Source organism: Propithecus coquereli, unplaced genomic scaffold (genome assembly GCF_000956105.1).
Source record: "Propithecus coquereli isolate 6110/MARCELLA unplaced genomic scaffold, Pcoq_1.0 Scaffold123, whole genome shotgun sequence".
NCBI classification, from domain to species: domain Eukaryota; kingdom Metazoa; phylum Chordata; class Mammalia; order Primates; family Indriidae; genus Propithecus; species Propithecus coquereli.
The window spans coordinates 1,575,173-1,602,574 of NW_012136414.1; positions in this window are offsets into that span (position 1 = coordinate 1,575,173).

Genomic DNA, 27,402 nt, shown 5'->3' on the forward strand with positions numbered 1-27,402 from the left:
GCAACAATCCAATGTTTGTGCACCAACCCGGAGCCAGAGGAAGGCTTTGTTCCCGTAGGACATCTACTACATTGTCCCCTTTGGGTTAAAGTTGCTCCCGTGGCTGGAGGTGGGTCTCTTCTGTCTCTTCTAGTGACCAGTGTATTTGCTTTCTCCAAATTATTTTGTGTCCTTATCTCTCATTGGAGTCTAGTTGTTGAGAAGAGAACCTAGGAATTAACTTCCTTCCTCAGTGAGGGCAATTATTTATTAGACAATTCTTGTAATTACACTCACCTGCCATAAAGGCAAGTTGACCTGGGGATAACTAACAGTGACACCCACTCTAGTTTCCTTCCAACAGACCTATGTAGGGATTGGATATCCTTCCCCAAAGCATCCCTGCTTCGGTCTAACTCTTCACTTACATTGCTAGTGCCTCCATTTACTTCTTGAAGTACTGGGACATATTATACAAGTCAAATAAATAAAAACAATACCCTGATAAAAGGACATTTCTTGGAGTCCAGAAGTAGCAAATTCAATCAGAGCTCAGAGCTACATAAAATCATTTCTAATCTACAAATCAATGTCCTCTCCATGGATTATATTGTCTTCTTACACACTCTGGAATTACTGGAAATGTGCCGTGTTTCCTTCTCCTCTAGGATTACATAGATGTTGCTTTACTGCTTATTCTGGAAGCTCATTCTCATCTTTGACATATCAAAGTTTAAGAGATTAAAGTGACTCCTGATCTGCATAGAACTTTACTCTAGCGTTAGTCTCGGCCTTATGAAATCTTCTGCCAAGTTGGGAGACACCGTATCATTGTAAAATGTCATTCATAAAGGAAGGAAAAGTTAGAACAGTCTTAAATAGATACTCAGTAGAAATGATAGGGCATAGAGAGGGAGACAGTATTGAGTAGAGGCTTCAAATTGCCTTCATATTTCTGAAAAGTTTTTACAGTTAAGATACTTACAATAGCCTTCTTCTATAAGGACAACATTAGGGAAAAAAATCCAAAATTTATCAGGAAAGACAAAGAGTACTAGAAGTAAAGATTGTTGGCAACATTCGTGTAATGGAACGAATGTGGATTTTAATATAACCTACCTATTAATTAGAATTTCCAATATATCAATATTATTAAGTATTCAATCTTGGATCAGATATGTATTTCAAATTTCTCATGTGAATTAGAAAATAGTAGTGAAGGATTTTTGTGTGGCTTAACTAAGACAAGCATACTAATGCACTTACCACAATAACTGGCCCGTAAAAAAATGTCAGCTCTTCCTGCCTTTGCTTTGATTTAAACAGCTTTCTGATTTCTTGACCCAAAGTTTTTGACATTCATAGTCCTAGACCTACAAAATAATTTAGGTGTTTGTGATGGGGAAAAAAAAAACAACTTTCAGTAATCTGCAGCTGTCTGAATAGGTGTTTCTCAAAGTCAACACCAGTCCAAAGGCTACATAGTTTAGCATTTCCCTAGAAATAATGTCAGCCCAAGAACTTCTTTGTTTTGCCCTCTCAGTACCTCTCACATTTGCTTCAACTCTTCTCCTGGCCACATATTTTCTTCTCCATCTTGCATCTTCTGCATTGCTAAAACCTTTCTTCCCCTCTGCCTTCCATTCTACCTTACCTGGCTCTCTTCAGCCCCCAATTACTCTGTTTGCAAACTACTTTTAAAAATAAATGTCTCATGGTTCACACTTTATAGAAATAAAATTCCCAAGGTGACTGAAAAGTTGTACCCCCAAAAATTCTCATACAAACTAAAATTTTGTATGAAACAAACCTTTGGTGGGAATAGATTATTATAAAACTTAAACTCTATCTTCCAAAGTTTCTCCTGCTACTTTTCACAAAATCTGCACTTGTTAGTAGATTTTCTTGGCTCCTGTCTCATCCTGATAGTGACAGTCACTCTCCTGTCCTATGCCTGTCTCATCCTGATAGTGACAGTCACTATGACTTTCCCATTGCTAAAGTCCAGCATTGTTGCATGCACTCTAAGACAGCCTTATCTCATTGGTCTGCAACCCAGTGAAGTAGTCCCATTCTACCTATGAGGAAACTGAGGCTTATAGAGATTACACAGCTGTTCCAGATGGTGGACCTTGGATCTGAAATTGAAGTGAAGCCCATGCTAATAAACAAACAGAACAAATAGTTGTTAATGAGATAATCCCCAAGGAACAGAAGAAAATCCCAAAGACTGAGTTATTTTCAACCATGCTTCAGTGTGTCCAAGAACCTCCAGAATTTCTAGTTTCTATAAAGCATACAATTAAAGGTTCATCATGCTTATTTAAATACAACTGAAATCATTCCTCTGACTTATAAAGCTATTTGTAGTAAAAATATCATTTCTGCATATCTTGAGTCTGGTTATGGAAACAAGTGGTGTCAAGCTCGGGTGAAAAGGTTTTCTTTATTTGCCTCCTATTACTAGATGGAAAAAGTGATACTAAACTTCATTCTTAGGGTAGACATCCACTTGTTTTATATGATTTATTTATATCTTGGCTTGGAGATAGAGGGTTAAATAACACAATTCCTGGTTGTTTTTAGGTTTGGTTACCTATAACAGAAACTCCACATAATTGTGACTAAGAGAAGATGGAAGTTTATCATTTTCTCATATTTAAAAGTTTGATGAAGGAAGCCCATAGGTATTAGGGAGGCTCCGTAGTTACCTGGTAGCTTAGCCACTTCCAAATTTCCCTCCACCTTTTCCATAATGTAGTTCTTATTCTCCTCATCCAAGGTGGATGTGTGAGTTTCCTAGGACTGCTCTAACAAATTACCACGAACTGCTGATTTAAAACAACAGAGACTTTTCTCTCACAGTTCTGGAGGTCAGAAGTCCACAGTCAGTTTCACTGGGCTCAAACCATGAAGGCTGCACTTCCTCCAGAGGTTTCTGGGGAGAATCCATTTCCTGCGTCTTCCAACTTCTGATGCTGTCAGCATCCCTTACTGGGTGGCCTCATCACTGCAGTCTTTGCCTCTGTGGTTGCTGTCTCCTCTTCTGTCTGTGTCAAATCTCCCTCTGCTTCCCTCTTATAAAGATATGTGTGATTACATTTAGGGCCCATCTGCATAATATAATCTCCCTTGCTCAAGATCCTTAATTTAATTATACCTGCAAAGTCTTTGTTTGCCATGTTAAGTAGCATTCACAGGGACTGGAATGGGAATATCTTTTGGGGGCAAGGGAGAGGAGCACTATGTAGCATACTACAATGGATCTTTAACCAGTATATCCTTGTTCCAAGAAACAAGATAGATGAAGGGGAGAAGAAGGGACACATTACTTCCTTTAAGGGCATGTTTCTAGTTACACGGTCACATGCAGCTGTGAGTTAGGCTGGAAATTACAGTCTTTATTCCTATTTTTCATGATCTCAGCTTTGCATAGAAGGAGGGCAGAACTGATATTATGAGACAACTAGCAGTATCTGTTATTATTTGACACTTTGGCTACCCAAATACCATATGCACCCTCTATCCACAAGCCCCTCCCACTCCTGTTTTCAAAAGAGAGATATCGCAAATCCCGCCAAGTCTTGAGTCTCTGGAATGAGTCGATGGGCGCTGTTAGCTACAGATATGGAGATGGTCCAGTCATCTGCCCCCAACACCAGCATGCCTTGATGCACCAAAACACAAGGAAACCACAACAAAAAAAACCTCTCACTTGGAAAAATGAGAATGGGAAACGGAAATCTTGGCAGTTATCACATCCTGTTGGGTAGGAATAATGATGACTCTGTTCTTGTCAGTAAGTGAATTCTTAGGTTTTCCCATCTGAAAGCACCTCTGGATGGTCCTTCATTGTTCACTATCCTTTACAGCTCCTCTGAAGTAGGCATTGGAGAGCGTGTCCTTTTGGGACTTGTCTAGCTTTTGTAGCCTGTCTTCTGTTGGTACTAGTTTGGAGGGGAAGGCAGTGCTTTTGGGATTAAATAGGATTTGGAGTTTTTAGTAATCTAATTTCTTCAAATACCTTGTGGGCTTTCAGTTTATTTGCTTCTGGTCAGTTTCATGTGCTAATAACCACAGATAAAAATCTTGTAGAGTCAGAGTTTTTAAGACCAAAGATAGCCTCTTTTACTTATTACCTCAGGACTCTGGGCTCTGCCTATCTCCATTCTCTCACTTTCAGGCTGATTTTCTCGAAACCATTTGAAACAACGAGGCTGGGTAGAGAGACAGCTTTCTTCATCTGATCTTTGCCACTGAGTTGGCTCCCACTGTCTGGAAGACAACTCTTAACTACAGATGCTGGGGACAAGCTCACAGGCACCATCTTGTCTTCTGCTAAGTCGCACCCTTTGCAGTCTTTTTAGAACTGCTTCAGTCTAGGGTGCAAAAACAATTACCTTTCTCAATCTCATAAGTCCCAAAGTACTGACTGTTTGGTGTAGCAGTTAGGAATACACACTTTGGAGCCAGATTGCTTAGTTCAAACCAGGTTCCTCATTTACTAGCTGTGCAATTGGCAAGTTACTTAACCTATCTGGCCCTTGTCTGTAAAATGGGGCTAAAACCAGCAAGCGTTTCATTGTATGGTTTGAGGATTAAGTTGCTTAAGATATATAAAGCACTAAAACGATACCTGGCACATAGTAAACTCCATTTATGTGTAGTTAGTATTAACTTGCTAATGTAAGATTGCTAGGCTCCGTCAACTTGCGTTGCAGGATGCAATCTGCAGCCAGGCTGATTAGCTCACACCTGAGTGTACTTCCTCTGCAGACTCTGCTAAAACAACAAGAAGTGACCAACAAGAGACAACGTCTCGGATCCTTTCTACAATTTCCCCCAATTCTATGATCAGAGCATGGGGTCTGCTTTCCAAGATACCACAGAAATAGTTTCATCATATGTTTTGCCACAGTATAATGAATGTTTTTAGTTTTTTGGCTTCTATTACCTGAGTTCTCAGCACCCACATTTTAGGTTTTGTCATGGCCAATACCGATTTCTAGGCATTAATTTCTTTGTTCATTAGGGTTTATATTTATCTGTTCATAAGAGAGAGCCTTTTAAATACCTAAAGTACAAGCATGATGAACCTTCATTTCTTTTTGCATGAACATCTGTATCAAGGTAGTTCAGGATGGCATGGTGATTCTATAGTCAGATCTGGAACACAGGTTGCCTCCAGCTTTCCACATCATCATCACTAGGGTCGTAGGAGGCTTCCTTATTCTCACAGTCCACAATGAATATCCAGCCATCACACTCCCCTCCCAGCAGTAGAAAGGAGAAAGGAGAGGTAGGATATGTTCCAGAAGTTGAACACACATATCTGGAACTTGTCACAGAGCCACACGCAGCAAGGGGATTTGGGAAATGTGATCTTCATCCAGTGGCAATGTGCCAGACCAAAATTCATGCTTTCTGGTGTCATAAGAGAGAACGAGAATAGGCCTTCTGGAGACAATGAGAAGCTTGGCCGCAGTCACTGAAAATGGCTGTTTCTCTTTTTAACACCATGTCTATTAAAAATAATGTATTGCATGTAACCTGTTCAATCTCTGCTTCTTTCCCTGCCACATGAAGATGTAAAACCAGTGGGTGCATATGTATTCAATTAAAAAAATAAAACCTAATAGCTTATATCAAATGACAATTCTATCCTGGACTAGTTTATAATTTTCCCTTAAGATGTAATTGCATTTCCTAAAATTGAAATTAACTTTTAATTGTAGTTTTTGAAAATAAAGACCAAAATATTTGCATAGGTGTAACATACAGTTGCTATAGGCTCATTTTATCTATAAAACACCTATTTAACCTATTGAAATATCTATTTTAGCCCTTCCATGCTTCCTCAACTTGCTTATAGCAAAATTTTATTTTTAGAAGGTTTAATGACCAAAATACTTGAGCTGAAATGAGACAGGATTTTCTATTATATTTAAACATATATAGGAAATGTGAAAAACTAAATAACTTCATTTAAAACAAAAATGTATTTTTCAGTTCTCTTTGTGAAACAAAGAGGGACTTGAATAAGCAAAAACACAATTTGGGGAGCTTTATAACTTCCACAAAACTTCAAACTTAAAAAAAATTACCAATGAGCTGAAGAAGAATAAGCAATATATAAATGGTTTGTTTGATTTGTTTTGTTTCTTCATTAAACAACATTGCTGTATTTGCGCCTAAGAGTTTTTTTCTTTTTTTTCTTTTGATTGGTTGGTTTTGTTTGGTTTTGTTTTGGGTGATGTTCAGCATTTTGTGTCCTGATAGGAATTTTAATGAATGTAAAACAAAAGCAATAGTACCAAGCTGAGCCCAGTGGATGAATCAGGTAGGCGTGTGTATTCACAGCACTGATTACTGGCAATTTTCCTGTGCCACTGTAGCCCAAATGCCGTTCAATCAGACATGTCTCCAGAGGGGCATATTTTTAAAAGATCTTGGACACTTTTAAATATATATATATATTTCACAGATAGAATTAAAGCGAAGTTTAGAAGATCACTAAGCAAGTCTGAGGACAAATATTCCACACAGGTCTGTTTCAGACGCAAGGGAAGTGGAAACAGGAACCAGCCAGAGAAAGCATCTGCTCTGGACGGTAACTCTTAGACATGTCACTGGAGATAAAGTGCTTCCCCGTAGCCATGAGGAATTAACTATTTCCTTTTGCAGTCAGCCAGTCCATAAATAGAGTAACAGCTAATTTATTTTTCCCTTTCTTCTTTAGAATACTAACGCGGGCAACAGGTATTCAGTTTATTAATGCAACACATTTTACAACATAAAAAGGAATTCCTATAAGTTCCTACAGGTCAGAATTTGAAATAATTACTGCTTATTTATGTCTTTACGTGCTTGTTCTTAACCTTGTCTAGAAAGGATTCAAGCTAACTTAACTGGAACTTTTGGTTTAACTCACAGCCTTATCCCATCTAAAGGTGACTTAGTTACCTGAGTAACTCTTTCAAGGTCTCTATTTTGCAAGATCTAAAACTGGGATGGAAACTCCTCAGCCTCTACTTTAAAACTTTTCAAAGGCTCCTCATCTTCCATGGTCAAATCCTTTAATGTGTTGTACATACTTTTCATGCCTTCACCTCTTCCTGTCACCAAAGTTTCATGTTTGTCCTGGCAGCATATGACTCAGCCAGAAACAATTTAATTAAATAAAGCGTTTTCAAAATCATTTTAACGGAAAGAAAGCAGGTCCATGTGGAAATGAGGTTTCAATGATGACCAAATGGGCTTTTTAAAGTATTGACAATTGTGCAATATTTTGCTACTCTTTATGTGCCTTTAAGTATTTTTGTCCATTTTTAGAACCATTTTAATTTATAAATTATTTTCAGTTTGTTTTGCACTGCTGTATAGCAAAAACTTGGAATAACATAAATGTTCACCAAATGGTGGTTTGTGCAAATTAATTATAGTGGGTTATAATGAAGCACACATGGAATTCTCATTTTACCAAAGAAAAAAATTCAATAGCATGTAAGAATATATAGAAATTATATAAAGGGATATGAAAAATATTTAGCAAGTTGTCAATAGCAATTATCTTTGAATAGGTCGGATTATGGTATTCTTTGTATTTGCTCTATGGTTTTGGTTTTCTTTTTCTGCAATAATAATTTCACTGCTTTTTTTAATAATAAAAAAGTACTAGAAGAAGGTAATGATGAATATAGCAACTTTTTAACGAGTGAAAGCTCAGTGTTTGTGGGACACTGCGGCAAATTTCAGTTTTAATTATATATTTTAATCCTTGATATTTCTGTGAAGCAAATATTATGAATGTCATTTTATAAATGCAAACATGGAAACTTACAGATGCTGAGTAACTTTCAAGGCCACATTGGAATTTGAACACAGACTGGCCAGGCTCCTAAGTCATTACACTCCTTGCTGCTGATAGATACTTAAGTTGTGCTTCCAACTATTACAAACAGCACAAGGAAGAAATAAATGGCTAAACAATTAATTCAAATTTACAAAGAGAAAAATAAAAATTAAAAGTCCATTTAACAAATCAATAATGCTTAAAGTCACATGAGAGACTATTTCACACTGCACCAAAACGAACAAGTTTTGGGTGAAAAAAAAAATGACTGGAGACACTCTTATTTTGAACAACAAAAAATTTTAAGCAAATTGTCACATTGATCAGCTTTTTAAACATTTTGTAATCACATTGCTTTAGAAACGAATTACCTAGTGTACTCTGGCTCCCCTAGGCTCACTCTTAGCACCCTGGCCACTTTGAACAACTTAATATGTTCCACAGACAGCAAACAATGGCTTGAACCTTAACCTTTGCTCATGCTCTGGAATATTCTTCCCACTACTTAGTAGCTCTTATTAATTCTTCAGGATTCTGACTTCTCTCTCCCAACAGCCTTCCATTTCCACCCTGAAGATGACTTAAGCTTGATTTTACTATTTTCCCACATACAAAACACTTAGCAACCAATAAGCAGAGGCTCTGGCCAATCAGAACAGGTCCAGCCATGCAGCGGCACCAGTGCACACCTGCTAAGTATCTACTGTATTGCCAGGAAAACCATGTTGTGCTGATCTCTCCAATAGGTACTTCAGCTTCTTGAGGACAGGGGCTATCAGATACTTAATTTTATTGTCGCACATATTGGCCATGCAGGAGCTGAAGTAGGACAGTATATGGAGCCATGCTCAGATGTATGTACCTCTTTCTTCATTCTGGAATGCTCAGGAAACTCCATCCCCATCACAGATATGAGATGATGCACAAAAGCAGTGATGCGGCTACACGCCTGATTTTCCCAGGGCTCCAAATCTCCACAGGAAAGAGTGCGGGACCTGTGTGCCATTAGTGTTTGATGTATACAGACATCACCGATAAAGGTGGTGAGGGTGGGGAGCAGGAGCCAGACTTCAGGAAGAGACCTTGGGCCCTTACAGGGAAAATCACCAGAGGACATCACGTCTGGCAGCAGGGGCCCATGTGGACAAAAAAAGAGCAATAGTTTCAGGTATTGGTGAGACGGAGTATGAGCAATTGCCTACTCAGTACTCTCCATGCCTGTCTGGAATATTTGTGCCTCAGATGGAAGAATAAAATAAATAAAGAAAGAATAAAATAAAAAATAAAATTAGCATGTCACCAGAGGCCCACGCATTTCTCTGTGGGATCCACCCCCTCCCTTCAAAACGATATTGATGTGGGAAAGGTAGAGCTGGCCTCCTGTCTAGGGAGAAAGAGTCACTCACATAGGAAGTCAGACATGTTAGGGTTCTAGGACTCTAGGAGTATGTGGGGATCCCATTTCCCAGAAGTCACAGAAGACAAGACATCTCCATTATCGGGATGCTGCATTTTACTTCTATGGCTGCCATAAAAAAATTACCACAAGTTCGGTGGCTTAAAACAGCACAAATTTACTATTTTACAATTCTGTAGGTCTTAAGTCTGACATGAGTTCCACTGAATTAAAATGAAGATGCTAGCAGGCCTGAGGAGCTGGTGGAATGCCTGTTACGCTGACCTTTCCCGCTTCTAGAGGCCACCCACACTCCTCGGACTGTGGCCCCTTCTAAAGGCAGCCCATGGTGGGTCAAGTCCTTCCTACATTGCTCCACTCTGATGTCCTCTTTTGCCTTCCTCTTCTGCCTTCCTCTTCCATTTAAGGACCCTTATGATTATGTTTAGGCCCACCAGGATAATCTAGAATATTTTCCCTGACATAAAATCAGCTAATTAGCAAACTTAATTCAATCCGCAAGCTGAATTCCTCTTTTCCATGTAACATAACATAGTCACAGGTTCTGGGGATTAGATGGTGGACATCTTTTGGGGGGTATTATTCTGTCTACCACAGATGACTTAGTAGAGAACAGTGTATCTAAAAGGCAAGGGCAATAATAGTGTGGAGAGAAGAAAGACTGTCTGGACGGGGCTGGCTACAGCAGAGAGAGACCTCAGGGCACCATCAGCCACAAATGGGTGGTGAGAGCAGGAGGCGGAAAAGAGTTGCTATGGAGCGGTGGGCAGATTGCATGTGGTGGTATCTGAGCTGCTCATATATAACCCCACCCCACCCTGCACAGGATTCCTAGAGCTAAGAAAGAGCTGGCACACTGTTTCTTAGTATTTAGCAATTAATCCCATGGATCTATGGACAAATAAGAAATTAATCTTACCAAGAACATAAATATTGGTAGCTTCTGGGCTACTTTTTAGTTGCACATATAGAAGCCACTAGGTTCTCTATTATTCGAGAAAGTAGGGGTTTGGAAAATCAACATGTAGAATTACTAAAATGACAGCAAATTTGTTCTTACTGGCTGATAAATCATAGAGATTACTCTTAAATAAATATCTCCAGGGTAGAATAACATATGGTTTAAAGCAACTTCTCAGTAACTACATGCTAAATTAACAAATGAATGAATGATATGATCTCAGGTGGCATTTGGCAGAGTAGACAGATTGATTCTACATGTGTTTTTAAAAAAATTACAAATTATATTTCTATAAAGACAAAAGTATATTTCTTCCATTTGTTTAACCTTCTGTGGCACACTCATTCCTTTAAAATCTATTTTAAGAATTGCATTTCAAACTCCTTTATAAATACATACTGACTGGCTGAAGTGTTTTTAATTTTCTTTTAATTCAGTGTTTGTATTAATTACTTGATCTATAAAACCAGTTGGAAAAGATTTGTTATAAAACACACAAAAATTAAAATAATGATTGATTCTATGGCTTCATGTAAATATATAAATTCCACATGACTGTGGATATTAAATAAAAGATGGACTGTGTGATTATTACAATACATCTACCATGTGATGTTAAATCTTAAAGCAGTTTCTCAAAGAAAATTCTCTTAATTGAACATTAAAGGTTGGATTATAAATCTGGGTGGAAGACGTTTTCTATGTATGGATGACAAGGAGAGACAATTCATTTTACTCCAGAGACTGAAATGTCTAATGACCTTTAGTGCTGCACTATTTTTCCTTCTAATTCAGGCCTTGCTTCTGCATCTTTTCACTGCCAATCTCTGTCTGGATGAGTTGGTGGAGCCACTAGAACAGGACAGTGAGGCGAATAGCTAAATACAGACATACCTCAGAGATAGCGCAGATTCAGTTCCAGACCACCACAATAAAGTGAATATTGCAATAAAGTGAGTCACACAAATCTTTTGGTTTCCCATTGCATATAAAAATTGTATTTATACTGTACCATATCCTATTAAGTGTGCAATAGCATGATGTCTAAAAAATATATACACCTTAAAAATACTTTATTGCTAAAAAATGCCAGTGATCATCTGAGTCTTCAGCAAGTTGTAATCTTTTTGCTGGTGGAGGGTCTTGCCCTGATGTTGATGGCCACTGACTAATCAGGATGGTTGTTGCTGAAAGTTGAGGTGGCTATGGCAATTTCTTAAAATAAGACAACAATGAAGTTGGCAGCATCAATTGACTCTTCCTGTAATGAAAGATTTCTCTGTAACATGTGATGCTGTTTGATGGTATTTTACCCACAATAGATCTTTTAAAATTGAAGTCAATCCTCTCTCACCCTGACACTGCTTGACCAACTACAAAATATTCTAAATCCTTTGTTGTCATTTCAACAATGTTCACAGCATCTTCTCCAGGTTACTGCTGATTCTATCTCAAGAAACCACTTTCTTTCCTCATCGTCATCTTATGAAGCAATTCCTCATCCATTCAAGTTTGATCATGAGATTGGAGCAATGCAGTCACATCTCCAAGCTCCACTTCTAATGCTAGTTCTTTTGCTATTTCCACCACACCTGCAGTTTCTTTCTTCACTGAAGTATTGAACCCCCCCAAGTCATCCATGAGGGTTGGAATTAACTTCTTTCAAATTCCTGTTAATGTTGATATTTTGACCTCTTCCCATGAATCATGAATGTCCCTAATGGCATCTAGAATGATGAATCTTTTCCAGAAGGTTTTCAATTTACCTTGCCCAGATCCATCGGAGGAATCTTTGTCTCTGCCAGCTATAGTCTTGTGAAATGTATTTCTTAAATAATAAGACTTGAACTTGAAATGACTCCTTGATCCATGGGGTGCAGAATGGATGTTGTGTTAGCAGGCATGAAAACAACATTAATCTTCTTATACATCTCCGTCAGAGCTCTTGGGTGGCTAGGTGCATTTTCAACGAGCAGCAATATTTTGAAAGGAATCTTTTTTTCTGAGCAGCGGGTCTTAATAGTGGGCTTAAAATATTCAGTAAACCATGGTGTAAACAATTGTGGTGTCATCCAGGCTTTGTCCATTTCTAGAGCACAGACAGAGTAGAGGTAGCTTAATTATTAAGGGCCCTAGGATTTTCAGAATGGTAAAGGAACATTGGCTTCACCTTCAAATTATTAGCTGCATTAACCCCTAACATGAAAGTCAACCTGTTCTTTGAAGCTTTGAAGGCAGGCATTGACTTTTCCTCTCTAGCTGTGAAAGTCCTAGATGGCATCTTCTTTCAATAGAAGGCTGTTTCATCTACATTGAAAATCTGTTGTTTAGTGTAACCACCTTCATCAATGACCTTAGCTAAATCTTCTGGATAATTTACTGCAGCTTCTCCATCAGCACTTGCTGCTTCATCTTGTACTTTTATGTAATGGAGATGGCTTTTTTCCTTAAACTTCATGAAGGAACCTCTGTTAGCTTCAGACTTTTCTTCTGCAGCTTCCTTATCACTCTCAGCCTTCATAGAATTGAAGAGAATTAGGGCCTTGCTCTGGATTAGACTTTGGCTTAAGGGAATGTTGTTACTGGTTTGATCTTCTATTTAGACCACTCAAACTACCTCAATATCAGCAATAAGCTATTTCACTTTCTTATCATTGATGTGTTAACTGGAGTAGCACTTTTAATTTCCTTCAAGAACGTTTCCTTTCTATTCACAACTTGGCCAACTGTTTGGCACAAGAGGCCTAGCTCTCAGCGTGTCTTAGTTTTCTACATGCCTCCCTCACTAAGCTTAATCATTTCTAGCACTTGATTTAAAGTGAGAAACATGTGACTTTTCCTTTCTCTTGAACACTTAGAAGCCATTATAGGGTTATTAATTGGCCTAATTTCAATATTCTTGTGTCTCAGAGAATAAGGATACCCAAGGAGAGGGAGAGAGATGGGGAAATGGCAAACTGTTGGGGCAGTCAGAACACATACAACGTTTACTGAGTAAGTTTACCATCTTATATCGGAGGGATTCATGGTGCCCAAAATGGTTACAACAGTGACGTCGAAGATCACTGATCACGGATCACTATAACAGATATGATAATAATAATAATAATGATAATAATGAAGTTTGAACCATTCAAGAATTAGAAAAATGTGACACAGAGGAAGAAAGCACATGCCGTTGGAAAAATGGCACTGATAGAATTGCTGGATGCAGAGTTGCCACAAATCTTCAATTTATAAAAACTCAGTATCTGTGAAATGCGATAAAATGAAGCACAATGAAACAACATATGCCTGTACTGCTATTCTATTTTGAAACAGATAAGTGTTCACTTGTTCTGAGGTATTGTACATGGATTAACATAATAGACAGCAACATCTGTAAATGGACATGTGTAGGATTCAATTCACGGATCCAAATGGTATTTTTATAGTAATACTTTTCTTGGCTCATATAGAATATTTATTTCTTTTCTTTTTCCATCACAGGCTTAGAGTTCAAGGAATAAAACTCCTGATTTAGGTTACTTTAAACAAAACAAAATACATTCATGCTACAACTCATAGTTGCAAAGTTAAATGTCTGACTTCTAATTATCAAAAATGAACAGTACTTAAAATAATTTGTGGCCTTAAGAATTTTGAATATTGCCTATATTCGTATTTTACCTACTATGTTTATGTTAATAAAACCTATTTATTTGTTGAATACATTTGTTTGGGGCCCACTTGCGGTAGAATTTAGTAATATAAAGAAGTCACAGCTCCTGCCCTCTGCTATAGGTCAGGAGGTGGAGGTAACGAGTCACGGTCCTTACAGAAAGGCAGGGCAGGCAGGCGGGTGGAGATGGCGCAGCAGGTGCGATGGGGATTCACACACATGCGCACCTGGCCATAAACATCCAAATCACAAGGCAGGCCCAGCTGCATGCCACTGGCGGTAGTACCGAGGCCGCAGAGGGAGGCGTGGGAGGCAGACAGGAGCGAGAGAAGTGGGATCAGTCATGCCTCACCGGCGATATCACCCTGTTAAGAGCGTAGGTTTTAGATTCAAGCAGACCTGGGTTGTTTGAAATGTCTGCCAAGCCACATTATCTCTCTAAGCTTCAGTGTCCTTTTCTTTTTTAAAAAGGGACATTGATAGGAATTCCTTTTAGATTTATTGCAAGGAAAAATGATAATAATGCATGCACAGTGGTAAGTACAGTGCCTGGCACTGAGTAAGTCTTTAGAGACAATTGTCTGCCTTTTAAAAATAGTTCTAATTTAGGAAGAGGACAAGGAAGAGGAGGAAGAGGAAGAAGAAGAAGAGAGAGGAGGAAGTGAAGGAAGGGGAGCGGAGGACAGAGAAGGAGGAATGGGAGAAGATCCAGGCAGGCTGTTGGCTGTCATCCAGGAGATGTGCCCCTGAATAGCTCAGCATTCCTGAACAAAGCTCAGGACATTAGCAAAGAGTGAAGCAGGGAGGAAAGAGAGTGTGCCAAGCCTCATACAGAGACTTCAGTTGATACAAGGAGGGAAACCAAGGACACCGAATCCATTTAAAGCTCTAAAATAAATCATGCTGCAAAATGACTGGGAAACCTCCAACACACCCTGCTTTTCCGAGCCTGAAGCAAAAGTCAGGTGCTCATCACAGGAAATTCAGAAAATAACTCGTGAACCCAGGGTACTTCCTGGGGCACCATACACTTCATCTAGGAGAGGGATAATGTGGAGGATGGTGGATGTTTAAATATTTTGTCTATATTGTCCCCAGTTTGGTCTAGGAATCTGAGTGAGACCCACTTTGCAAAGAGGCAAATCACTGAGAAACGAGAAGTCACAGTCCTTGAAAAAATGAGATGAAACCTGGAAGAGGTCCAGTGGAATGTGGAAATGATAAACATGTAAATAAAAACTGTATACAGTGGTGCAAGGTATAAGAGAAGCATATACTAAGCATATGGAAGGCCTAGAGAGAAGCATAAGTGTTTCCTGGGTGGAGACAGGAGATAATTGGAAGAGTATCAAACTCTGGAGCCAGACTTTGAAGGATAAGTTCACCAGAAGCAGAGTACAGGGAAGAGCCATTCTAAGTCTGTTTTGTGAAGGGTCCTTATGAGCTATGTGTATTGATAAATCAGTTTTTAAAAGTATATCGTTCAGTGTGCAATGAGTCACAATAATTGTATGACCTTGTATATAATTTACTTGTATACCAGTATATCAATTTACTGTTTATAGAGTATTTCCATGTCTTATTTAATTCTTTTAACATAACGGGAAGATAGGTCTTGTCATCCCTGATTTTGCAAATGAGTGCACAGTCTCAGAGGACGTTAAGTTGCATGCCCAGAGTTGCTGCGCTTTGACTGAAACCAGCTGCCTCAGTATTCATTCATATGCAGCAAACACGTACTGAGTTTCTACTCTACTGCCAGGCGCTTTGCTAGATGCTGGGAATACAAAGACAATGGTCAAATGAATTCACAGAAAGGAAGGGGAAACAAATATATGAACAGAATTAAAATACAATGAAGTAAAAATTATTATAAGGATGTGCACGTGCTTGTTACTCAGAATATGCACAGAGGAGCATAGGAAGCGCTTCCCAGAACAGGTGGCACCTGAACTACATCTAGAAGGATGAGTAGGTGTTTAGGGGGTGGAGGAGAGAAAGGCTGTTCCAGGCATGGAAACTGCACGTGCAAAGCCAGGGAAACATGAGAGAGTATTATGTGAGGCCAAACTGTGAAAAGTTCAGGGAGGATAGTCTTGGGTTGCAGACGAAAGACATAGGAGCCAGATCCAAAACAGCCTTTGTGGCTGTGCTTAGGAGTTTGAATTTTCATGCTGTAAGTGGCTGGGATCCACTGGAGGATTTTAATTGTGTGAGTGACGAGATCAGATTTGTTATTCAGAAAGCACATTCTGGCACAGTTCAGTGGGTGGAATGGAAAGTGGTTACCCTGGAGACGGGCAGACCCATTAGGAAGCTATAACAATAATCCAGGAGAGAGAAAATGAGGATACTGGTTGGAGGAACAAGCAGATTCAATGACATTTTGGAAGTAGAACCGATGGTCGGGAGAGATTCATTGGGTATAAATGCTGAACAAAAGGAAGAATCAAGGATGATGGCAGGTTTCTGGCTTGGATTCCTAGGTGGATAGTAAATCATTAACCAAGATACCAATGAGGTAGCAGGTTTGGAGGAGAATATTATGAGTACATATGAGACAAGTTGAATTTTAGGTGTCTCTGGGAATTCTGGGTGAAGATATTATGTATGGTTAATGTAATATATTTAGAATTCAGAAGAAAGGTTATGGCTAAAGATAGAGATTTAGAAACAATCATGAAATAGTTTGTTGTTGAGGTTTTGGCAGTTTCCAAAACTACAAGATCTGGGTACCATTGCTTCTACCCAATTCATTTGCACCATCTCTGAAGTAAGTACTAGCTCAAGCTTTGTTCCAAAGTACAAATTAGCATAGCAGCTCAGTAAACAATGTCTCTGAGCTTCTGGAAAGAAAGATGTTCAGTCACCATAAGGCCCAGAATTAATGAAAAGTCACAGAAATAATAGCTCTATTCTCTAGTTGCTTTTGAACCTCAAATCACTCTTTGGCAACAAGGTAAGAACTTACAGAAACTGCTGAAAAGATCTTCTGGTAAATAAGACAGCAAAAAGAGCTTGTTTTTAATATTTGTTCTAAATCATATATGTGGTTGTATTTTGAAACTGCTAGTTCACATACTTGACCTGAATTCCTTTTCTAATTGGAAAGTCAATTTTGATTTTGATTATAGGATATAATTTCTTGAGAAAAAAAATCTGTGGGAATTGGTTGCTTCTCATTATGCTTCTTTCTAAAAAACAAGATCAAATTACAAGAATCAGATGATACTTGCTTATGTAATGGATGCAGATTGCCTATATATTTATTAGAAGACATTTGTTAGAGGAAAAATATTTTTGCTCAGTCATGGGTAAATATCAACAATGTAAATTTAAAAACATACAGATGAAAATTATTTTTTTCTTTCAGATTAGGTAAAGATGACCATCATGTTAGACCAAAGCATTGCCAGAGCATTACTGTCATTAATACTTGGCAAAAAAACTAAAAGTCAATAATTTATCTCCAAATTGTGATAGATGCAAAACAATCGATATCATTATTTTTTCTTTTCCCAGTCCCATGTGATCTAATTTGAGTCACCATGGAAAGAGAAGGGAACCCATTTGCCATCGCATATGTTTGTCACCAGCATGAATACCAAACTTACCTATAGTACATAGTACTTAAGAGGAAGGAAACAGATTGTGACAGGTGCTTTACATATTTAATTTTCTTACAATAGTTTTCACAATAATCCTATTCTGGAAATTCAGTCAGCTAATAAATTTAAAACCATTAAAACAGTAATAGTAAAACTATCAGAGCAGTAACTATTACATGACATTTGTTCCATAAATATTCAGTAGTATCATTGTTAATTAGATATGTTTCCATTTTTTTTTCCTGAGGAATCTCATATTCAGGGAGATTAAATACCTACCCAAAGTGATATAGCCCAGTAGGGATGGGTCCAGGTTTGGAACCCACTTGTGCCTGCCTGGAGAGCTTATCCTCTTTCCATTATTCTATGCTGCCACTTAGTGACTAGTAACTTTAGTCCCTGCTGAAAACAATACTCCCTTTTAGTATATTATCAGGGAAAGATGACTGAATGAAGTATTAAAAAACATCTGACTTCTATCTCTTGATAGCTGATCCCAAATAATCTTTTGATTTATCCATGTATTAGCTTTTTATTTGGAAAATAGAGGCATCATTACCTACTACTCTTTGCCAATATACTATTCAAATACTCACTAGAGTATATTACAGTTCTATACTATAGCTTTCCTATATATTATCTCTTTTGGCCTTCAAAAGAAAGCTAATCTGACCTAGTGGAAAGTACATTGAATTTCCAGTTCCACAAACTTGGAGACAATGCTTAAGTTAATGAAATTCTTTGAGTTTCAGTTTAGTCACCTAGAAAACTAGAGGGTAAAATCAGATGTTCTTTTTGGTTCTCTTAACAATCTTGTTTTTTGTATGAAAGTTTCAACATAATATTTATTAATTTGTTAAAAACAACAATTAACCTAGTACATGTTAACATAAGTAATATATTCTTTTAATAATCTTAAAAAATAGAAATGGGGTTGCATAGGGATTATTCTAAATTTTAAACGCTAAAAAGAGTTCAGAGAACATAAATAATTTCCCTCGAAGGATGCCCAGCAAATGAATGATGAAATTCCAGGACCCAGATCTTTGACTCCTAATACAAGTTCCTTTCCATTCTATCAAGCTACACATTTATTCTGATCGGAAAAGACACATTAATGATTCTTGATGTGAGGGATGATTGGACTCATCAGATGATTTCTTTTGCCATTGGGTAGATTGATGAACTTCAAAGCAATTAGCATCTATAATTACTAAACTGGGATCTAAGTTACACTGGTGTCCTGCCAAAAGAAAATGGCTGGCACTAGGTTTTGTAAGTTGCCCTTCATCAGGAAGCTCCAATTTAGTCCAGCAAAGTCCACCATCCCTGTACCTGAATTGTCCTCTTGAGACAAGTAACAATGTCACTTTTCTTGTGAAATGGCTGGCACTGCTGTCATATCAGTTATCACATCATATTTCAAAAGGCAATTGTGATCTCTGGCTTTAAGGCATTGGCATCCATTTGGAGGAAACGGAGATTGATGTTAAGAACCTAGCAGCTTCTATCATTGCGATCCAGAAGATTGTCAGAAGAATATCACTGAGTACTGTATAAATGTTACCCAACATTTAAACCAGGTGAGATGACACAGAACCTCACAAAAGCAGAGCCTCTACTATAAAAGTTGTCAGGACCTTGGAGATTGTCTAGTTTAATTACCATATTATACAAATGAAGAAATTTGCCACCATTCGCGTGGGTAGAGGAAGAAGGATTTGGAGCTAGAGTCTTCATTAGGTATTAATATTTTGTTTTAGGGAACTAGAAGGAAAAGGATACTTGATGAGCACCAATTACATGAGAGGCACCATGCATTTATTAAATGCATGTTGATGTTTTTCCATATACATCCAAGTTATTCCAGCTTTACTTCATTTGCAAGTATCCCAGCCTTTACAAGTGTTGAAAACCAATAGAAGTAATAAAATGCAGCATCCTCTACTTTCCTTTCTTGATTTAACCATGTTCTGGTCAGGTGCCATTGTTCACTGGCTCCTCTGATTCCTCACATAGTCATCACTGACTATGAGCTTCCTAAAGCACTGTTCCCCTTCCAAAAACAGTCCAATAGGGCAACACATAGCTGACCTGAATTTTCTAATAACATTTTTTCCCCTCTCTCCATCCTGACAATCCCTTTACTCCAGGTGCTCTGCTTCACTATCCCCAGTTCTGTTTTTGGCTTGGATAGTGACAAGCACACAAGGGCTTTTGAAGAAAACAATGTACTCTCTGTTGGATCTGTTTCAAATAGAGAACAATAACAATAATTTTAGAGAATGAAATGGTACAATCATCGGAGGCTTCTCTCTATGCTTTGTCTCTCCTCAGTTCCTAAGCCTTCTGTGTCCAGCTGAACCCAATCAGTTCCCACAGTGGTCCTCCATTCACAGATCCAGCTGGGTGGAAGAGGATGGGAGGAACACCGCTGGTGCAGGGAGTCAATCTGCAGAATGAAGAAGAAGAAAATTACTCTGATGTTAGTTCCTAAGAAAGACCTAAAGCTGCTTGGTGTGGCTAGGAAGATATGCTTTTCCTGAGTGACCTGTCAAACAAGTTTCATCACTCTGTAGTCTAATATTCATAGTCAGAACATAAATTCTCTCCTAGCCCCAAGACAAACTGGCAGGATAGCTTGCCTCTTTCCCTCCCACCCTTCTGACTATATATTATTTTTTGCAGCCTTTCTTTTTTAAGACTGCCCTTGATGTTCAGCATAACCTGAACTCACCTGGATAAATGGATGGCTTAGAAGGCACATAGAGGGTCACTTGCCTGAATCTAGAGATTCCCAGAAAGAAACCAGGCTGCAAAACTTAATAAAGAAAGAATCATTTGATATAACTTAAGAGACAGAAATTATACTAACCGGGACAGAAAGAGAAAATATGAGCATGTTGCTTCTCAGCGAGAGCATCAAACACTGGCAGCAGAAGTCTTGTTTTTGGTTAATGAACTAAATAAATTAATGAATTAAAGAAATAATCAGAAATGAATCTTAGATCCAAGTTACCACATCATAATTCACTCATTTGTACATGGTGAATAAATGACCTGTTTTATGATTGACACATTCCCAACAGTAGCATTAAAAAGTACTGATAATTGTTAAGGATTATTCTTTTTATGGAAAGATGATACTACCGAGCCACCAACAGCCATCAGAAATGTTTTCAGCAGTGAGAAAAGATTTGCAATGTAACGAATGAAAACTGAGATGTATATTCAGTGGCTTGTTCTCTGCTTCACAGCTACAGATCCGCCCTCATTCGCAGGAGTTCACAGGAGTTCTCAACCATCATCCCTGCTGCAATAATTCATGTATTTCTACACTTAAAAAGGAGTACACAGGTTTGATGAAACCCCAAAACAATTATTCTTTAAGGCCTCTCCAAAACACAGTTTTTGCCATGGCAATCCTTCAAAAAAAAAAATTACAATTTTGTGAGTGATAAAATCAGATATTGAAGGAACACATGCATCCACACATAATGTGAAAAGGGAAAATAATAAGACTAATTTTTAAGTTAAATATTTTCAAAAATCTCGATATTTCTAGATCGTCATTCTCTAGACAACAAAGAGTTGAGCAAATATGTACTATAACATAAACTGAGATGAAACATATTTTATCGGTAAAAGTCTAACATGTTGGGGAAGAACTTTTGCTTCTGGCTCCGAGAGGGTTGCTTGTATCAGACTCTTCTTTTGCCAAGAACAACTGTAAAATTTGTGCAAAAAAATAAAAATAACACAAACAGCTAATTGAAGATTACAGAAAGAAATCAATGCTGCCAGAACTTGAGGATTCCAGATCTGGCATCCTGAAGGATTCAGCCAAGATTCTAGATAGAAGAGATGTGCTTTGAGGTGAGCCCTACACACCCTTAAGAAATAGGCTGGTTGCTGGCACATAGCACAGAGGCAAAACAGAGAACAGTGGCATAGGGTTTGTAGCATTCTCCCTGTACTGCAGAGATAAAAATCAAAGTTTTAATTGAGGAAATTAGAAAATATTTATAACTGAATGGCATTGGTGCAATGTAGAAAAAGTATTGTTTAGAGGAGAAATTTTAAAGCCCTAAATACTTGTATTAGAAAAGGGGAGAAAAGCCAATAATCAATGATCTAAGCATCCAACTTAGAAATCTGGAAAAAAGAACAAATCAAACAAAAAAAGAGAAAGGAAGGAAACAGCAATTTTTTTTAAAAGAGCGGTACTCAAGGAAATAAAAATAAATGAATATTCAATGAGGAAAATAAAAAGGCCAGAGTTGGTTTTTTGAAAATATCAGTAAGATTTATGATTCCCCCACAATACAGATCAAGAAAGATGGGAAGAAGGAAAATATTAGGAACAAATTTTTAATATCAGAAATAAAAAAAGAATGTTATTGCACATGTTAAAATATCATAAGAGGTTGTAAACAGCTTTATATCAATTGATTTTCCAATTAAGTAAATAAATTTTTAAAAAACTAACTAAAACTGATACAAATAAAGAAATAGAAAATCTGAGTGATGCTATAATCTGTGAAAGAGATTGAATTCAAAATTAAAAATCTTTCTACAGAGAAAACTCTAGGCCCCGATGCTTCAAAGGAGAATCATTCTAAAGAGTTTAGGAAGAAATAATTTCAAATCTGTACAAACTATTTTAGAGTCTAGAAAGGAAGAAATATTTCTCAACTTGTTGTGAGGCTATCATAATCTTGACACCTACACCCAACAAAGACAAAAAAAAAAAAAAGGAACAAATCCAAAAATTATAGATCAGTCTCTCTTCTCAATAGAGACACAAACATACTAAATTAAATAATACCAAATTGAAACCAATAATATGGAAAAAGGCTAAGATATTCCTACAAAATTGAGTTTTAAGTCAGGAGTGCAAGGTTGATTTATCATTTAAAAATCAATCACTGTGATTTACTGTTTTAACATAATTAAGCATATAGCCATTTCAATAAATGCAAAAAAAAAGGAAAAAGAAATCATTTATAGCCATTCATAATTGAAACAAAACAAAACAACAATCTCTCTTAGCAAAACAGAAGTAAAAGAAAGTTTCTTTAATGTAATAAAGAATATCTTCAAACAAAATTTACAACATATGTAATGATGAAATAATCAGAAAATTTCCTCCCAAAATAAGGACATCTCAGGAGATAAGTACCATTTCCACCTAATATTGTCCTGGAATTCTTGCCAATGCAGTAAGGTAAGAAAAAGAATAAAATATACAATAGTCCATCCCCCTCATTTGTTGTTTTGTTTTCCAAGGTTTCAGTTACCTGTGATCAACAGTGGTCTAAAAATAGATGAGTATCATGCAGTAAGATATTTTGAGAGAGAGAGACACCACAGTCACATAACTTTTATTACAGTATACTGTTATAATTTTTCTATTTTATTATTAGTTATTGTTTATCTCTTACTGTGTCTAATTTATAAATTAAACTATACCACAGGTATGTATGTATAGGAAAAAACATATAAGTTTTGGTACTATCTGCAATTTTAGGCATCCACTAGGAGTCTTGGAATATATCCTCTGTAGCTAAGGGGGATACTGTATAAGGATTGAAGAGGAGACATGACAGTGTACACAGGAAGTCCAAAAGATGAATATTAGAGTCAGTAAGTGAGTTTATCAAAGTGAATGGATACAAAGTCAATGTACAAAATAAATTATATTCTTATAAAATACCAAAAAATAATTAGGAAATAAAATTTAAAATCAATACAATGTTATTTATAATAACATCAACAAATTAAATTTCTAGGATTACATCTAACAATAGTATATAAGAGGGAAAACACTAAAACATTACCAAAAGAAATTAAAGAAGACCTAAATCAATGTAGGGTATCCTGTGCTCATCATTAGATGACTCACTAGTGTAGGAAAGTCTTTTCTCCCAAATTGATCCATATGTTCCATGTACTCCTAATCAGAACCTCAACAGGTATTTTTGTGGAGTTTGAGAAGCTGATTTAAATCAACATAGAAATGTAAAAGGCCAAGAATAGCCATGATAACTTTGAAGAAGAAAACAAAATTGGAAGACTTATAATACTAGCTATTACAACTTATTTTTCAAGATCAAGGTGTCAGCAGAAAAAAAAACTTATAGATATTATAATTCAAACTTTATTATCCTATTAAAGGATAGACAATAAATTTATTGAACAAAAATATTCCAGAAACAAACCCACACACATACAAATACTTCATTCATGACAAAAGTGTCATCATAAGCAGTGGAAATGGTGTTTTCTTTTTCCTTTCCTCCCTCGCACCACACCCCGAATTGTGCTGTATGAATTGGATATCCATAAAGGGGAAAAAAATAAATGAATCTTGAATCCCACCTCGCTATCTTATATCATATACAAAAACCAACTCCAGATGGGACGGATTTCAATAAGAAAAGTAAAACAATACGTTTTCTGAAAAATAATATAAGAGAATATATTTATGAGCTTAGGATAAGAGAAGATTTTTTAAGCAGGACACAAAAACTCTCTATGTAAGAAAATGATAGGTAAACTGGACTTCATTAAAGAACAACTAGAACATTGATGCAAGCCCCTCCCATATTTTAGAAGCAGCTAGAAATCTAGGTTTTATGTAAAATATCCAACTTTAATAATTCGTAACTATTTCTTTTTTTTTTAAAATGAGTAAATTAACTGTATCTAATTAGCAGGAACCTTGTGGTTTAAAGAAATTCAAAGCATTAACCATCTGAACAACATGGAATCCCTCAGTAGAGATGTAAGACACAATTACTTGATCGTAATCCAGTTAATCATGTTTCAAATGATACATTAGTGGGCAAATAATTAAGTCTGATCCACAGAAAGCATTATAAAATTGAAAAGTGGTTCAAAAGAGAAAAGTTATTCAAAATGTCTGTGAACATCTGGCTTCACTCTTTTTAGTTAGGCTTTTCTGAAGCACAGTTTTGATATAACTAACTCACTGAGACATAGCCTAAAAGTGAAAATGAGTAGGCATTGGGAAACTATCAAGTAAAAAGCAAGTGACTCTATGAAACATGCGCAGATATGCTATCTTACAATCTGTGACTAAAGCCACAGGAACATATTCAGTATTTAGTTAGAGGTTAGACTTAGAACTCTCTCTCACATCATTACCGATAGTTAATATGTCATGTTATTAAACCTTGTGTATGTTGGGGGAAGGGAACCTAACTCCAATCATAAAAGTATAATAAAAACAGGACACTGCTATCCAAGAGCCATGAGTTATTAAAGTCCATAAGTATAAATAAATCAGCCCAAAAATGATACTGTGCAATTAAAAGAAAAAGAAAAAGAAAGGGATGTCACGCAAAATGATAGGTCCAGTAGGCAGAACTGCCTACGTAATTTGTGGGGCGCAATGCAAAATGAAAATACAGGGCTTGTTCAAAAATTAAGAATTTCAATGCTCACTGACAGTAGAGCACTAAACCAAGAGCAGGGCCCTTCTGGCTGCTGGGTCTACCCCATGAAGCTGGCCCTGTCTGTAGGCAAAGATTGCACAGAAAAGCCAGGCTTTTCTTCCACTGTTGCCCACGTGAAAAATCACACCATCAGCAGTGTTGTGTGTGACCACAGAGAGCTACAATGGGAAGGTTTGGGGTGTGATGTGCTTTCCATATGAGGTGAAACGGGAGATATTATCCTCACACTGAGTCTAAATGGGCTTTTACTGCTGAAAATAATAGCTTGCTGATGCAAGGCTGTGATTTTCAGAATACATTCCCATTTCTGTTTCTAGTCTTGTATTCCTTAGACTGCCCAGAAAGAAAGCATTGTGTGTATGATGATTTTTTTTCATGTCCCAGTAAGCTTTCAAACTAGGCCAATCAGAAATAATGCATGTGCACAAAAAATGTAGTCTGCTTTAATTCCATCAATTAATATAGAGATTGAAATTGACTATTTAGAATATTTAATACAAAGAACAAAAGAATACTATTACATGAAAAATGTAAGAACTAGTTTCAACTGTGTGCTATTCCATCCTGCTTTATCTAACCACTTTATCTGCATGGATTTCTTCCAGGAGATAAATCTTTCAATCAGAATTTTTTTTGTGAGTTGCAGCCCAGGTCCTGTCAGGTTCTGTATCAAAATCGCAGGTTAATTTTTCTCTCTTGATTCTGTTAAACAGTAAAAGGGCTTACAAAGCAAGAAAACGTAGATGTTTTATTCATTCTAGGTGCTGAAAAAAATGCTGAAAAATTTTGTTTCTTGCTAAACACAAAATACCCATCTCCTGTTATGCTCCCCTAAAGATATGACAAAGCACAGATCATTGTTTTATCTAAAGCACCTAAAATATAGATTTTAAATTTCACATTTCAGAGGATAGTTTGCTATTTCTTCCTATTGAAGGAACATATTTCCAGAATCAATATCTATTCCTATTTAGATTTCTTGGAAGGGAAGAATGAAATTGAATATGAGAAAATGTGAGTGGTAATGAACAGTAAGAAAGGGACATTTATACTTTATCTTTGATAGTCCATCCTGTGAAATAATAATGAAGGGGGGCGGGTAATGATAACGATCACTTGCTTTTATGTGCTAGGGAACCATCACCTCACATGGTAGAAACCACTAAAGAAGAACAACTAACTGCTGCAGGCGGAAGCAAAGCAACCGAATGAATAATTTAGATAGTATGTTACAGGAGGGACTTTATCAAGATGTGTACAAAGTGAAGAGTTAGTGCTATATAATATAAAATTAATACTTGTCTTAGTTGGGTTTTTAGAGAGAACATAAAGAGGCACCAGCAAGCTCCTTACATTTTGGATTATTCTAATCTTCTTACCATCTTCCTTACTTTGAAATCTTTTCAACATTGGATATTTGGTTTACTGCATTCCTGCATGCTTTTCTTCCATGGCATTTGATAAACTCAGAAAATAAAAATCCCTCTCTTCCTGTTTGGGGATCTTCTACTGCATTTTGAGAGTCATTTTTTGTTACTATTCTTTTAACCACTTCTCTTGCCTTGTACTCATCTTTTTGGTTCCTCACCTGGAATATTTTAATGGCCATGATCGCCCTGGCTCCAGTCTTTTCCCCTTCGGATCTGTCACTCAGATAACTTCTAGTTTGTTTTTTTGAAATGCGTGTCTCACCATGTTACTCTCCTGACTTCTAGGATAAAACCCTGGCTCCCAAGTAGAAGCCAGCAGGGTCTAAGGGGCCAAGGGAGAGAAGGGAAGGCTTGGTTAACTCAATGTTCAACCCACCAGCCCTGGCACACCAAAGGCTAACCCAGTGCTTGTCAATATGCAAAGGTGAATTTGATCATCTTGACTTTGACTTATAGGCTCTTGGCTACATGCTCTAAACTCTAAAGATTACTCAGTGTTACTGGATCATACCTGACTGATCTCCATCTCTGTTCTATGGCAAAGGAACACACTAGTAATGAAAAAGATTCTGGGATGAACCAAGGACACAGGTGGAGTTTTAATAGTACCAGTTAAAACTGGGTGGTCCTCAGAGGAAAGAGAGAAAGCAGGCTGCTTGGACTAGCTCCAAATCTAGGTTCAAAGCTAGGGTCTTCTAGATAGACATGTGGTCCAGCCAGTTCAGGATTTCATTGGTATTTGGAGCCAACCCCACACAAATCAATCAGACGTTTGATAGAAATGCTTCTTCTGCATATGCCACTAGAGACCTAGCACACATTCCTCTTAATGAATTTGGGGACACGGAACCAGACAAACGAAAGTCCACTACAAACACTATACCACATGGGCTCATAGTAGGAATTTGAATCGTTTTCCCTAATAACATCAAATGAATTCTTGAGCAACAAAAGAGTATAACACAAAATGAGAAATTACATTACACACAACTGAATTTCATGGTGTTTTTTTT